Source organism: Bidens hawaiensis, unplaced genomic scaffold (genome assembly GCF_021521415.1).
Source record: "Bidens hawaiensis isolate Kalapana, Puna unplaced genomic scaffold, B.hawaiensis_p1.1 tig00032062_1, whole genome shotgun sequence".
NCBI classification, from domain to species: Eukaryota; Viridiplantae; Streptophyta; class Magnoliopsida; order Asterales; family Asteraceae; genus Bidens; species Bidens hawaiensis.
In genome coordinates, this window is record NW_027505235.1 from 1 (window position 1) to 17185 (window position 17185).

At 40.0% G+C, this 17185-nt stretch overlaps 1 pseudogene across 1 annotated transcript; it reads left to right on the plus strand.

The window, feature by feature from the left end:
* Positions 1-1166: 1166 nt before the first annotated feature.
* Positions 1167-4326, plus strand: LOC143611721 (L-gulonolactone oxidase 3-like; annotated as a pseudogene). Its single transcript, XR_013149817.1, has 3 exons — positions 1167-1935; positions 3151-3407; positions 3493-4326. The product of XR_013149817.1 is annotated as an L-gulonolactone oxidase 3-like (transcript).
* Positions 4327-17185: the final 12859 nt, after the last annotated feature.

The window sequence follows — 17185 nt, forward strand, 5'->3', positions numbered from 1 at the left end:
ACGGGTAAATCGGGTTAAAACAAAAACAAAACAGGTGACTCCATGGGTATAAAATAATTTTTTATTGAATTATTATATTAGTAAGACAATTTAAGAATGATTAGTATTTTTGGAAGTTAGAGTAATTGACCAATATGATAGGGGCAAAGCTAAAAAATTATATTTTTATTGAATTATTATATTAGTAAAAAAATTTAGAATAATTAATATTTTTGGAAGTTAGAGTAAGTGACCAATATGATAGGAGCAAAGCTTATTGCTTTAATAGAGAGAGATATATATATATATATATATATATATATATATATATATATATATATATAAACTATAACTTTAGTGCCGTCAAGTGCTCTATTGGACAACTTGGCGGCCACCGTATTAGTCAGCGAATTTGGTGGGTTGTTTTTTTAGTTAAGTTGCAATAACGAGAGTAAAGAAAACCGATCAAATGCTAATTTTTTTTGTTTTAGTTCCGGGTACCATAACGAAGTTGACGGAAACCGACCAAATTCGAGTATACCTGCCGCCTCAACTTATGTGACTGACAACGCTCGGGTTTTACCAACGCATAAGTTTATCGTCTGACGCCCTCCACACCCCCCCCCCCCCAAAATATTTTGGCCATTAGTCCACCATATTTATATTTATTTAGCTCCAGTACCGTAACGAGCATAATCAAAGCCGACCGAATTCGTGTCGAATTACTGCCACAATGGCCGAGACCGACAACACTTATGTTTTATACCGACCAGGTTTGCCGACCAAATAAACATCGTTTTAAATATTTTGTTTTTTATATATTAATTTTTTTATATGTTAATTTGACGGATTAATTTTTTGAGCTTTAACGCTCAAACTTTACCAACGATTTCTGTACCCTAACGAGCGTAACGATATTGACTAAATTCGCATCGACTCATCATCGTAACGCTCGGGTTTTACCAACGCCTGGGTCTCAACGCTGGAGTTTTGTTAGCTGCCCCAACGCAACGCACCGGGTAGAAGAACTAGTGTATTAACAAAATGTTTTCAAATCTTTTTGAACTTTAAAATATGCTACACTTTAACATACTTCTAATTTAACTTATTGTAGTTATACCCATAATTGATTTTAGATATCCAACCAAGTTTAGGCTAACAAATCATGTTAGGAGTAATATATAATGGATCCAGACTAGAATTCTTTCTTTGAAAGCATCAATAACTTGGAAGCTACGTACATATTCAACTACTCAAATACCCTCCTCCATATTCAAAGCATCCCTGCAATGGAACTATTTTTATTTCTAACTTTGTGGACTTTAGCCGCCACCACCACCACCCTAGCCATACCACCACCGCCACCAATCCAATGCAACGCCGGAACCACCGGCTGCACCTCCGCAACTCTTATGGCATATGGAATGACAGAAAAGACTGTTTTGCCTCAAAAGTTGTCTACCCAACAACACAAGACCAACTGCTCTCAGTTGTAGCCAACGCAACCAAATTCAAACATAAACTTAAAGTAGTCTCCAAATTCTCGCACACCATACCCAAGCTCGCATGTCCAGCCACTGGAGACTCATCGGTTCTCGTTAGCACCGATAAATACAACTCCAACATCGATGTTAATGTCGATGGACTCACCGTGACAGCTGATGCTGGAGTTTGGTCTTCGGGATTTGATTAATAAAGTGGAAGACTCGGGTTTGAGCCTTGCAGCTGCACCATATTGGGAAGGTGTTAGTGTGGGTGGCTTGATAAGTAGTGGCGGCTCATGGCAGTTCATGGTGGGGTAAGGGTGGCGCGGTTCATGATCATGTGGTTAGTGTTGATATGGTGGTTCCTGCTGCAGAAGCTCAAGGGTTTGCCAAGATTCTTCATTTGGATGCTACAAATCAGCTTTTCAATGCAGCCAAACTTTCGTTAGGCACACTGGGTATCATCTCAAAGGTATTCCAATTATAACGGGATTGGAAAACAAAATATAATATTATAGACAATATATATATATATATATATATATATATATAGGTGAGATCAAGTGAAAACTCCTTTTTAAAAAAAACTTAAAAACACCTAAAAATTATTTTAACTTTTTTTTAAATTTTTTTCAAGTTTCTGTTTTTTCCATTATTCTTATATTTTATTATTGGTTCCAAAAAAAAAAAAACCTATCGGTAACCTCGTCGGTGTAGTGCACATGTGTAATGGTGTGCATTGCATGTATGCAAATGTGTTTGTATTACATAGTGTACAACACTATTGCACATATTTGATACACACTATTGTATATATGCAATATAAGACTAATATGCACATCGATTACACATTAGTACGTATGTGTAATACAACATTAACGCACATGTGCACTACATCGACTTTTATTTTATTATTTTTTTTTCATATAATACAACACTGCTACACATATACAATACACAAATATTGAATATATACAACTAAACACTATTAAACTTAAAAATACATAGTAATACACATATATAATACAACGATTTCGCACAGTAATACGCATGTGCATTACAGCGGTTTTTTTTTTTGTTTTTTTTTATTTTTTTCGAGTGAAGGGGACCAAAATATAAGAATAATGGCAAAAACGGAAATTTGAAAATATTTTTTATATTTAATTAAAAATAATTCTTTAAGAGTTTTTAAGTTTTCTCCCTAAAAATGAGTTTTCTCTTAATCCTCTCCCTATATATATATATAGGGTTGTTAAACGGTTTATGTTCCCGGGGTAAGCACGACAAATTCGACATAGACCTAAATTTGGCACCAAAGCATGCATGTGTTCATAACGACTGGAGACTAATAGAGCTAGTTTAACCCGAAAAAAGAGAAATTTTATTTTCACGGTAGTACTTTATTCTAATTTTACACTTTTTAAACAATTATGTTTAAATTATTCCAATAAATTGATCATTAACAATTAAACTGATTCAATAAAGTTATATATATAGTAATAAATCGTGAGAGAATATAAGACCTTGTTTCTATTTTCTATGTGTCATGGGGAGTGAGTGGAACTCCAGCTTACAGTTTTATTTGTTGGTTTATGGTTATATTTACTATTTTGGATACTACTTATCATGAAGATAAATAAATTCTTACAAAGCGTTGACTTTGATTTCTTAATGAATTAACATTTAGGTAACATTAAGTTTGGAGAAAGGGTTCAAGAGAAGCATAACCTTAAATTTCACGGATGATGCCGGGCTGGAGGATGCATTCATGAGCCACGCTAAAGCACACGAATTCGGAGACATATCATGGTATCCCTCCAAACACATAGCTGTTTACAGGCAGGACGATCGAGGTTCCATTAACCACAGAAGGTGACGGTACCAACGACTTCATTGGTTTCCAGTCTAATCTAATTGCGGTCTCTAAATCCACTCGTGCCACGGGTATATATATATATATATTATATTCATACTTCCTTATCTTTTCTCAATGAACGCTCAGATGACATATGTTTTTGCTTCAAAACAGAAAAGGCCCTGGAAAAGACGGAAAATGTGAAGGGAAAATGTGCAATGGCAAGTACTTTCATGGATACAAAAAACTAATAGCCAATGGGTTGAAAAACAACCTAATATTCACTGGATATCCGGTGATAGGACGCCAAGGAAAAATGCAAACATCGGTTCATGTTTGTACTCTCCATCTAGTGACATTGCAAACGCGTGTGCATGGGACCCGCGAATCAATGGATTATTCTTCTATGAAACCACTGCGATTTTTCCTGCAGAGAAATTCAGTGGTTTCATCCGTGACATTAAAAAGTTGAGGGACCTAAATCCAGAAAACTTTTGCGGTGTAGACATCTACAACGGATTTCTTATACGGTTCATTAAGGCATCAACCGCGTATTTAGGTTCAACCTGTGGATTCAGTTGTGGTTGACTTCAACTACTATCGAGCTGACTCGGCTTTGACCCCAAGGCTAAACCAAGATGTGATGGAGGAGGTGGAGCAAATGGCGTTTTTAAAGTATGGTGCAAGGCCACACTGGGCTAAAAACAGGAAAACTGCATTTTCGGAGGTGGCAAAAAAGTACCAAAATTTTAGTAAATTTGTGGCAGCTAAAATGAAAATGGACCCACAAAATCTGTTCTCAAGTGAGTGGCCGGATGAACTGCTGTTTGGAAGTAAAGGGGAGAGTTACGATGGATGTGCTTTGGAAGGGCAATGTGTATGCTCGGAGAATAGACATTGTAGTCCGACGAATGGTTATTTTTGCCAAAACGGGCTTGTTTTTAAAGAAGCACGCGTTTGTAGGTACTCACGTTCATCTGAAAGTTGATTGCGTGTTTATCTATTTATGTTTAACGTATTTGTAGGTACTCGCATTCATCTGAAAATTGACTGTTTATCTAATTATGTTCTAATAAAAAGATTGGTAGTTTAAAACACTCTAATGTCTCGTCTTGGTCAATAATCGAGAGTCAAGAACCAACCGCTCTAATACTAATGTTACAGTTAAGAAGATAGAAGAACCGAGGTCAATTGATCGATGGATCCCTTTAGGCAATGGCTCCTTTAATTACAACCATATAACAAACTATTGTATACTAGATTTTATCCCCGTATCACGGGGGTTGTTATACATTATCGTTTTTAATATTTATATATGTATATTTGAATTTTAGTTTTATTTATTGTAAGAAAGTTAATAATTAATATACTTGAGGTTTGATGATTAAATTGTTTCACAAATATATAATATGTTATAGTCCGGTTTAAAAGCTATCTGAGTTTGGTGATACACATTGCCCGTTAATTTCTTTATTATAAAATTGTTTCTTAATTATAAATAATATCATTTTTAAAATAAAATAGGATATTAATTTTTAGTATATTCCTATTTTATAGGATTTTCATATCAAATATTTGATGAGATTGTTTTTTAATATAAAGAGATGTTATAACAGTTTAAGGGCTATCTGGGTTTGGTGAGACCTTTACCCGTGAATTCGGGTCAAATACGTGAGAAGTATTCATTTACAAATTGTGACATCTGACCCGATCCGACCCGACCCAGGTACCCGTTTCTCCGATCCGATCTCTTTCTTTTATGATTTAATATTTATTTATACTTATACTTTATTTTTAATAATAATATATTTTCCTTCCCGCCTCTTCCTCTCTTTTCCTTTCCGCCGTCCCGTCCCTCTTCTTCTCTCTTTCCGCCTTCTTTTCTCTCTTGTCGCCGTCCCGCCCTTAAGCCTTGAACCCCTTCTCTTATTTTTGTGTCCTTTGTTTCTTCCCGCCTAAGGTTGTCTGCGCAACTCCACGCGCCAGACTCCTTACAAGGAAGCCTGCGCGAAGACCAGTTGTTCCTGTGATGCGCGAGGCGAACTGTTCTCGCAGCGCGCTAAGAATTGTAGTTCTTCTCGCAGCGCGCTAAGAACGGTAGTTCTTCCCGCGACGCGCTAAGAATTGTAGTTCTTCTCGCAGCGCGCTAAGAACGGAAGTTCTTCCCGCGACGCGCTAAGAATTGTAGTTCTTCTCGCAGCGCGCTAAGAATGGTAGTTCTTCCCGCGACGCGCTAAGGATTTTAGTTCTTCCCGCGGCGCGCTGTGGACTGTTCTCTGTCTGCCTTCGCCCTCGCGCGTGCGCTCGAAGCTTTCTCGCGCTATGACTTGTATCTTTTCTTCTGTTATCTAGCCGTTTACTTTTGTGATGTCTTATCTTCTGTGCTGTTGACCTAACCTGCCTTATGTCTGAAAAGCCACTTTTGGCGCAGCATGCGCACCAACCCCATTGGTTGACAGAAAAAGTGACTGACATTATCTTTTGAGATCTGCTTTTCCATGCTTGACCAGTACCTTTATCTGACCCGCCCATGCCTGTTTACTGTTACCTGTCAGCTTTTCCTTTGCCCCCTGCAGCTGCCATATCTTTTGATATCTTTTGCTTTTGGAATCTTTTGCTTTTTGGAGATCTTTTCCCCTTTTTTAGGGATTGTGTTTCCTAGGGTTTCCCTATAAATAATAATGTTAATTTCCTAACACTACACACACAAAGCACTTAAACTCTCCTGTTCTCTCTTACTCCTTGCCGTTGTTCTTCCTCTGCCGTCTCCTCTCTCTTTGCCTTCGTCTTCTATCCTGTTCTGCCCTGCTTTTCCGGTAATATATATATTATATATAATAATTTACTTATTAATTATGCTAACTTATAATCTAGACTTAAAACCAATCGTTAAAACAATAATCTTTAATTATAGGTTAACTTGTGCTTGTTTAAAGTTGGTTCTTGCTTTATCTTTCACCGCACCGTTTATCAAGTGAGTAATCTCGTACCTAATCCCTTTTTATTTTTAATGTTTTGGGATGTTCATGTGTTCATACAAACTTAGAGTCTTAAATTTGTTTATGAACTTTAGTCGCGCAGTATCCCATGTGTTGAGGACGTTTACTTGGCTGTTTATTTGTATGTGTGTATCATTAACCGCTTTGTTCGGCCTATTCCGAAGTTTTCATGGATCCATTGGATGAACACGGGAGACCTATCGTTTACGGTTTTCTTTGTTTACACTTGCACAGATGTTTTCTTGTTTTTGTGCTCATTTGGGAGCACGGATTGAACTATGAACTATGATCTATTTAGGCTTGATCACAATCTGATTACACCCTTGTTAAACACCAGGCATACACGTGTTGCGCGCAGATTTATTGTTATCTATGTATGATATTAAACTTGATTTCTCACCAACACGCAAGTGTTTGACGTTTTATTTTAACACATGTTCAGGATTGCTGTAGCTACATTTGGAGCTTGTGGACACGTAGGACGTTTTTACTTTTGGACCTAGATTAAAATGTATCAAGACAAGTTATTGTTGTTCGAATATTTTGCCTTATAATATATTGATTTATGTTGATTTATGTTATCTTGTGTTTACGTTGCGCGTGCGTGAATGAATATATTTATTAAATATTGACACCCAGTAGTGTCACGAGTAATGAAACAATATGTGGCGCCCCGATGTATAATCCGCCTTTGGTCGGGGTGTTACAGATTGGTATCAGAGCTCGTTGACTTTAGGATAGGTGGTTAGACGTAACGGCCTAGAATACCTAAGAGTCCCTTCTCGCGCATGAGAGAAATCTCATGTTTGCGCGCTTATTGTTAATTACTCGTTATTTATAAATATGCTTGCGCAGACGCAGTATATGATTTTATGATTTATTTCGCGATATTTCGATTTTTGCTGAATTTCGATTTTTATTGGTTTTACTTACATATTCGTTTGTTGGGGTTGAAAATCCGAAAAGTCATGGTGATACATGAATAGTTGATTTTTAATTTCCATTTACGATTATGTTCTGAGGTTGGAGACTTGAAAAGTCATGGTGATACATGAATTGTCAACCTCCAATACTCATTTTCTTGTATATTTTATATTGAGGATTGAAAAGTCATGGTGATACATGAATCGTCAATCTCCAATACTCGTTTACTCGTCATTTTAAATTGAGAATTCGGAAAGTCGTGGTGATACATGAATTGTCGATTCTCGATTCGAATTTGTTACCTTTATTAAGTCTGCATTTAGGGTCATTTATTTTACTTTAACTTTTGACAGTAACTGACTCCGCGAAACCAAGCTTTTTAAGGTCATACTTTGCGCTAAAACCAAGATATTAACTAAAATTAAAATTTTTTAGAATGCCTCCACTATCAGCTCGCCATCTCAAGAAGAAAGAAGCCGCGCGCAGACGTTCGCAGCAACGTTCCCAGGAAATGGCCGCCGCAATAGCCCAAGCTTTGAGCCAAAACAATACCAACACCTCTAGTTACAACATTAAGTCCTTTAACGCGGGTAACCCTCCAAAGTTCACAGGTCTTGAAGGAGCCACCGTGATGCTCCAGTGGCTTGAGAAAATAGAAAACACTTTCCTCCACACCCAATGCCCCTCAGACAGACGAACCCTATATGCTTCCAGTGTCCTGGAATCTAGAGCGCTTACATGGTGGAATGGAGTAGCTCATGCGCGTGGCGCAGAAGCTGCTTCCAGCATGCTCTGGGAGGAATTTAAGGAAATTCTGACGCGAGAATTCTGCCCTCCCAACGAAGTTAAGCGCTTGGAGGAAGAATTCTGGAACTTGAAGCAATACAGCGGTGAAGCGCGCGAGTACGCGACGCGCTTCCATGAACTAAGCCTGCTTGTCCCTCACCTTGTTACCCCTTCCCGCCGAGCCATAGAGAAATTCCTTGGGGGTCTCCCCATGGAAATTCAAGATTCTGTATGGGCCAGAAACCCAGTAACCCTCTCTGACGCCATTGAGTTGGCCGCTGTACTCAGCGACAACCATGTCAGAGCAGGAACCCTGTTCCTGCGGGGAGCTGAAAAGACCAAACTCACCAAGACTGCCCCTGAACCAACAGAAACCAAATCAGAACCCTCAAACCGTAACAACCTCAAGCGCAGGCGCAAGGCCTATGCGCTTACCAACCCGCCCATTGTCCAGCAACCCATCTACCAACCTCCAGTTTACACGCCTAACCCTCTGTCAGCCTACCCAACACCTCCTGTAGTCCATAACTATGCCTTAACCAATCCCGCACTCCCTGCCCCGCCACCTAAGAAACCTTACACAGGAAATCAACCCTTTTGCCCAACCTGTAGACTTCACCACCCAACCCAAACCCCGTGTCGACAATGTAACCGATGTGGCCGCGTTGGTCACTCTGCCGAATACTGTAGAGTCCCTCTCGCCAACACAACTGCGCCAACACCACCAGTCTACCCGCAGAACCCACAACCAACCTACCAAAACCCACGACCCAGGTCGTGCTATAACTGCGGTGATCCCAGTCATTTCCGGAATGCGTGCCCAAGGCTACAAGTTCAGATTACGCAAGCGAATCCGGTGAACCAGATTTCAAACCAAGTGACGCGTGGACGAGCTTTTAACATAACCGCGCACCAAGCGCAAGCGAATAATGACGTAGTTAATGGTACATTTTTGCTTAACGGATTTTATGCTTCTGTACTTTTTGATACTGGCGCCGACCGAAGTTTTATTTCTCGCGCGTTTGAGCAGAAGCTTGCGCGACCGCGCAACGATTTAAAAGAAAATTTTTCAGTTGAATTGGCTAACGGTGAAACTGTTTTAATTAACTCGGTGATTAAAGATTGCACGCTTAACCTTAACGAAAACGATTTTCTGATCGACCTCATCCCCATGCCTCTTGGAAGCTTTGATGTTATCATTGGTATGGACTGGCTCTCGAAGAATCGCGCCGAAGTTATTTGCGCCAAGAAGATGATTCGCATACCTCGAGAAAATGGTGATCTTCATATCTACGGCGAAAAACCCTCCCGCGGTCTTAAACTTATGTCTTGCGCCGAAGCCCGAAGGCTCATGCGGAAAAGGTGTATTGCATTCTTAGCCCATGTGGTTAAACCTGCTGAAGAAAAGAAGAAGCTTCGCGATATCCCCGTTGTGCGTGATTTCCCTGAAGTTTTTCCTGATGATCTTCCTGGTATCCCTCCCGCTCGTGAAGTCGAGTTCCGTATTGATCTTGTCCCTGGTGCTTCCCCCGTAGCCAAATCTCCTTACCGTCTTGCGCCCGCTGAGATGCAAGAATTGGCAAGTCAACTTCAAGAGTTGACCGCTAAAGGATTCATTCGCCCTAGGTCTTCGCCCTGGGGTGCTCCGGTGTTGTTCGTTAAAAAGAAAGATGGTTCGTTTCGCATGTGTATCGATTACCGCGAGTTGAACAAACTCACCATTAAGAACCGGTATCCCTTACCACGTATTGACGACCTCTTTGACCAACTCCAAGGTGCCTCTTGTTTCTCCAAGATCGATCTCCGCTCTGGCTATCACCAGTTGCGCATCCGCGATGAAGATGTTCCCAAGACTGCTTTTCGTACTCGTTATGGCCATTTTGAATTCTTGGTCATGTCCTTCGGTTTAACCAACGCACCCGCCGTTTTCATGGATCTAATGAATCGGGTGTGTAGGCCTTTCTTGGATAAATTCGTGATTGTGTTTATCGATGATGTTCTGGTGTATTCTAAGACCAAGGCCGAGCATGAGCAACATCTTCGGTTGGTGTTGCAAAAGCTTAGAGCCGAGCAGCTCTTTGCCAAGCTCTCCAAGTGTGAATTCTGGTCTGATGAAGTACAGTTTCTTGGTCATGTTGTAAACAAGATGGGTATTCATGTCGACCCATCCAAGATTGAAGCAATCAAGAACTGGATTACGCCATCCACTCCTTCTGAGATCCGTTCCTTTCTGGGCTTAGCTGGTTACTACCGGCGATTTATTTCGAACTTCTCAAAGATCGCTTTGCCTTTAACAGCTCTAACGCACAAAGGTAAACCATATATTTGGGGCTCGAAGCAAGAAGAAGCCTTTCTAACGCTCAAGCGTTTGTTGTGTGAAGCTCCTGTTCTTGCGCTACCTGAGGGTAATGATGATTTTGTCGTGTACTGCGATGCCTCCAACCAAGGTCTCGGTTGTGTTCTTATGCAACGAGGCAAGGTTATCGCTTACGCATCAAGGCAACTTAAGGTTCATGAAAAGAATTATACAACTCACGACCTCGAACTTGGTGCAGTTGTTTTTGCCTTGAAGATCTGGAGACACTACCTTTATGGTACTAAGTGTATCCTCTACACTGACCATAAAAGCCTTCAGCATATCTTTGATCAAAAGGAACTTAACATGAGGCAACGCCGATGGAACGAACTCATCAGCGATTACGATTGTGAGATCCGGTATCATCCTGGTAAGGCTAATGTGGTAGCCGATGCGCTCAGCCGAAAACCCTGCCATCTTAACTGTATCTTGCCGCGCACGCAGCTTCACTTCGCGCCGATTCAAAGCAATCTTGAATCACGCATTCGCGACGCGCAGCGCGCATCCATCAGTAATGGTAACCTTCGCGCCGAGTTAGCGTGTGGCGCGGAAGCTCATTTTGTTCCTAATCTGAGTGGAATTCTTTGCTATCTTAATCGCATCTGGATTCCCTTTGATGAGAATCTTCGCGCTGATATCCTGAGTGAAGCGCATAAATCTCGGTATTCTATTCATCCCGGCGCTGATAAGATGTACAAGGATTTGCGCATTACTTATTGGTGGCCCGGTATGAAGAAGGATATTGCTGTGTTCGTAGCTAAATGCCTGACTTGTTCTAAGGTAAAAGCTGAACATCAACGCCCATCTGGTTTGCTCGAACAACCAGAAATTCCTACGTGGAAATGGGAAGGTATAGCGATGGACTTTATTACCAAGTTACCTTTGACTGCAAGCAAACATGATAGCATTTGGGTAATAGTGGATCGTTTGACTAAGTCTGCTCACTTTCTGCCCATTCGTGAAAACTACCGTGTTGAGCAACTCGCGCAGCTTTATGTCAAGGAAATTGTCTGCCGCCATGGTACTCCTTTGAGCATCATATCCGATCGCGATGGCCGTTTTATATCTCGCTTTTGGAAATCTCTCCAATCTGCGCTAGGAACTCGCTTGGACATGAGTACGGCATATCATCCTCAGACTGACGGTCAGTCTGAGCGAACTATTCAAACTCTTGAGGATATGCTCCGATCTTGTGTTCTTGATTTTGGAGGTAATTGGGATTCACACCTGCCTTTGATTGAGTTTTCTTATAATAACAGCTATCATTCCAGTATTGGTATGGCCCCATTTGAAGCACTTTACGGTCGTAAGTGTCGCTCCCCGATTTGTTGGAGCGAAGTGGGAGAAGCTAAAATCACAGGACCCGAACTTGTTCAAGAGACAACCGATAAAATCGCCAAGATCCGTGATCATCTGCTGACTGCTAGAAGCCGACAGAAGAGTTACGCAGATCGCAGGCGAAAGCCTCTCGAATTTCAAGTTGGTGATCTTGTTCTCCTCAAAGTGTCGCCCTGGAAGGGTGTTGTCCGCTTTGGGAAGAAAGGTAAGCTTGCTCCTCGTTATGTTGGTCCATTCAAGATTCTCGCGCGTGTAGGAAAAGTTGCCTACAGACTTGACCTGCCGCCCGCGCTCAGTAATGTGCATCCAACGTTCCATGTATCCAATCTCAAGAAGTGTTTAGCTGACGAGAACCTTCACATTTCACTTGATGAAGTTCAAGTTGATGAAACTATGCATTTCGTGGAGAAGCCTGTTGAGATTATGGATCGCGAGGTAAAGCAAACCAAGCGCAGTCGTATCCCTATCGTGAAAGTTCGCTGGGAGTCCAAGCGCGGAGCCGAGTTTACATGGGAAAGGGAAGATCAAATGAAGATCAAGTACCCGCACCTGTTCTCTGCGCAACCTACTTCGAGATAAATTTCGGGACGAAATTTCTTAAAGTAGGGGAGACTGTGACATCTGACCCGATCCGACCCGACCCAGGTACCCGTTTCTCCGATCCGATCTCTTTCTTTTATGATTTAATATTTATTTATACTTATACTTTATTTTTAATAATAATATATTTTCCTTCCCGCCTCTTCCTCTCTTTTCCTTTCCGCCGTCCCGTCCCTCTTCTTCTCTCTTTCCGCCTTCTTTTCTCTCTTGTCGCCGTCCCGCCCTTAAGCCTTGAACCCCTTCTCTTATTTTTGTGTCCTTTGTTTCTTCCCGCCTAAGGTTGTCTGCGCAGCTCCACGCGCCAGACTCCTTACAAGGAAGCCTGCGCGAAGACCAGTTGTTCCTGTGATGCGCGAGGCGAACTGTTCTCGCAGCGCGCTAAGAATTGTAGTTCTTCTCGCAGCGCGCTAAGAACGGTAGTTCTTCCCGCGACGCGCTAAGAATTGTAGTTCTTCTCGCAGCGCGCTAAGAACGGAAGTTCTTCCCACGACGCGCTAAGAATTGTAGTTCTTCTCGCAGCGCGCTAAGAATGGTAGTTCTTCCCGCGACGCGCTAAGGATTTTAGTTCTTCCCGCGGCGCGCTGTGGACTGTTCTCTGTCTGCCTTCGCCCTCGCGCGTGCGCTCGAAGCTTTCTCGCGCTATGACTTGTATCTTTTCTTCTGTTATCTAGCCGTTTACTTTTGTGATGTCTTATCTTCTGTGCTGTTGACCTAACCTGCCTTATGTCTGAAAAGCCACTTTTGGCGCAGCATGCGCACCAACCCCATTGGTTGACAGAAAAAGTGACTGACATTATCTTTTGAGATCTGCTTTTCCATGCTTGACCAGTACCTTTATCTGACCCGCCCATGCCTGTTTACTGTTACCTGTCAGCTTTTCCTTTGCCCCCTGCAGCTGCCATATCTTTTGATATCTTTTGCTTTTGGAATCTTTTGCTTTTTGGAGATCTTTTCCCCTTTTTTAGGGATTGTGTTTCCTAGGGTTTCCCTATAAATAATAATGTTAATTTCCTAACACTACACACACAAAGCACTTAAACTCTCCTGTTCTCTCTTACTCCTTGCCGTTGTTCTTCCTCTGCCGTCTCCTCTCTCTTTGCCTTCGTCTTCTATCCTGTTCTGCCCTGCTTTTCCGGTAATATATATATTATATATAATAATTTACTTATTAATTATGCTAACTTATAATCTAGACTTAAAACCAATCGTTAAAACAATAATCTTTAATTATAGGTTAACTTGTGCTTGTTTAAAGTTGGTTCTTGCTTTATCTTTCACCGCACCGTTTATCAAGTGAGTAATCTCGTACCTAATCCCTTTTTATTTTTAATGTTTTGGGATGTTCATGTGTTCATACAAACTTAGAGTCTTAAATTTGTTTATGAACTTTAGTCGCGCAGTATCCCATGTGTTGAGGACGTTTACTTGGCTGTTTATTTGTATGTGTGTATCATTAACCGCTTTGTTCGGCCTATTCCGAAGTTTTCATGGATCCATTGGATGAACACGGGAGACCTATCGTTTACGGTTTTCTTTGTTTACACTTGCACAGATGTTTTCTTGTTTTTGTGCTCATTTGGGAGCACGGATTGAACTATGAACTATGATCTATTTAGGCTTGATCACAATCTGATTACACCCTTGTTAAACACCAGGCATACACGTGTTGCGCGCAGATTTATTGTTATCTATGTATGATATTAAACTTGATTTCTCACCAACACGCAAGTGTTTGACGTTTTATTTTAACACATGTTCAGGATTGCTGTAGCTACATTTGGAGCTTGTGGACACGTAGGACGTTTTTACTTTTGGACCTAGATTAAAATGTATCAAGACAAGTTATTGTTGTTCGAATATTTTGCCTTATAATATATTGATTTATGTTGATTTATGTTATCTTGTGTTTACGTTGCGCGTGCGTGAATGAATATATTTATTAAATATTGACACCCAGTAGTGTCACGAGTAATGAAACAATATGTGGCGCCCCGATGTATAATCCGCCTTTGGTCGGGGTGTTACACAAATAAAGCAATCTGATGACTTGAGATAATGGTTGTTTTACATTTTTTGTTTTTTAATATTTATTTTTTGGATTTTAATTTTCTTTATTGTAAGAAAGTTAATATACTTAGGGTTTGATGATGAAATGGTTTCATAAATAAATGATATGTTATAACCCGTTTAAAAACTATCTGGATTTGGTGACCCGTGACCCGCTTATGTTTTTTATTGTAAAATTGTTTATTAATTATAAATAATATCTTTTTCTTTTTAAATTGGATATTAAATTTTAGTATATCTCTATTTTATAGGATTTTCATATCAAATAATTGGTAAGATTAATTTTTAATTTAATGAGATGTTATAACCCGTTTAAGAGCCATTTGGTTTTGGTAAGACCCATACCCATGAATTTGGGTGAAATCAATGAGAGGCCTCCATTTAAAAATCAAGCAATCTGGTGGCTTCCATAAAATGGGGGAGTGACCACATCGCAACACATAGGATTTTTGGGTTTTCGTTTATATATATTATCTATATAGAAAAAAATCAAATGTCGGTGCCACAAAGGTTTTGTTGCGTTTTGCATGTATATGTATATATATATATATATATGTTATGTTTTGTATCTGTATGGCAACTTTCGGTTTGGCTGGATGGTTCTGTAGCTTGGTTGAACACTCCTGACCGGCTTGCGGCAGAGGTTCGAGTCCCTCTGATGTTGCAAACAATTTGTATTTTTATTTAGAGTTTGTATAATTGTCAGTGGGGTCTCACGCTATGGCGCGTGTATATGTGACTTCCACCGTCCTTTTACGCTTTTATATTTACCGCTACCGTCCCACTCTCTCTCTCTCTATTTCACCCTAGATTCTCTCTACTGTAGGCGTTGCCGGTGGCGGTCGTGTGGTGGCTGAGTTGTTCCGACATGCAAAATGAGATCATCCTAAGCCCATGTGTGGTGGTCGAGTGGGCACCGATGGTTGTGGAGTGCCGATCGGTTTGTCTGGTGTTGCATTTAGTGACCATGGCTGAATTCTTCTTTGTGGTAGAAACCCCAAATGGCTTGTGTATGGATCTCAGATTACATGAGCCACTGCCAAAACAAAGTTCTTTCTGCCAATAAGGTAACCGTCGGATTCCACTTGATTGAGATTATGGTTACGTTAAATAACAAGAGTAATTAAATTGATTCGGTCAATAAGTTTGCGAATTCTAGGGAAGGTCTGAACTCTACCTTGAATGGTTATTATCAGGTTGGGTTTCTTCTTCATTTGACATGCTAATGAAGATAGAAATCAAAATATTCAAGCCGGCTATTATACGACATTGTGTATTTAATAGTTATAATGAGGTTTTAAGTTTGATTGTGTGAAACTTCCTACGCCTAAAATGGTTACATTTAGTTTGGCAACAGAAGTTGAATTCAAAGGGGAGGCCAGACACGCATTCTGTAGGTAAGCCGTCGTCTACAGTTGTCGGGTTCCACTTTGGAACCCTTGGTGGCGGTGGCGTCGTGGTACAAGTTGCGTTTTCTGTTTGCTGATTATGGTCTATAAGTTTTCTTGAAAACATGTATCTGAGTCTGTTTATCGTTGTCGGGTTTCGCTTTTGGAACTCTTGGCAACGGTGGAGACATGGTGGTAGTAAGTTATTTGTGTTTGGTGAGTGTGATCTGTCATTGACTGGGTCACAACTTTACAATTTTACGCTCCTTAGATAGATTTTGTTGTTACGTGGTGTATTGTTTACAACTTTACGATAATGGTCACCCTTTGATCAGTTTGTTAATGACTATGATGTTATTGTATCTGTTGTTGAACAATGTAAAACCACATTTTGTCTACTTGGCTTGGGGTTGGTTTGGTTGTTAACGGGCTATGATGGTAATGTATTTGATCCTAACTAAATATCTGGGAACATAAAGTTGTTTAACCAAGTTGATGCAAGTTTAATGCAATATTTGTATATCAGTTTTGCTTATTTAAGTTTACACTTTTATGTCAGTATGAAAATGGAGGTTGTTCAGATCACGTCTGGATGCTAAGGTATGCATTTCATGTCAAATTGCTATATAGCACAAAATGTTTCATTTATCAGATTTTAAATTTGTTTTGCACTGATTGTTACAAAACTTGAACGGTGTAATATGGTCTTTAGTGTTCTATTTTTGGGTTCTAATTGACTGTGCATTAGCTGTGTACAAACGAGGTATTTTTCGAAACAATTTCAATTTGGGATCAATTAATTACGCCAACGAAAATATATCAGTTTATGATTCTTTGTATTAATATTTTGGTGAACTAAGTACCGTTTAAAATGGGTCAGCAGTAATGGCACAAAAGACCAATCGATGAAAGAACATGAAACCATTCTGTTTCAATAGAGGTACGAGAAAGGGTTGGGGGCAATGAAGTAGGTGAAGATTTAAAAACCGTTATGTTCAATTATTGTAAAGTCTCAAAAGTTGTTTCTAGTAATAATAATTATAACAATAATAATAATAATAATAATAATAATTATTATTATTATTATTATTATTATTAAATGGTATATAGCCTTACATAATTTATATTCATTTGTAGGGTTGTGTGTTTGACACCCACTTAATGTTGGATTACCAGTTGTTAGTGAATGTAAACAAATGTCTTCTTTGCTTTTCATCAGGTGGCGACTTCTGAATTAGATATATGCTACTACATGGGGAAGTCGGGAAGTTCATATAAAGGTATACAATTGACTTATCTTTGTTAGATAAAAAAAATTTACTTTCTGTTTAGATGTAATATATTTCAAATTCCTAAAATTCCCCTGTGTTGAACTATATCCGCTGCAAAGACTTAACGGTGGGTTGTTT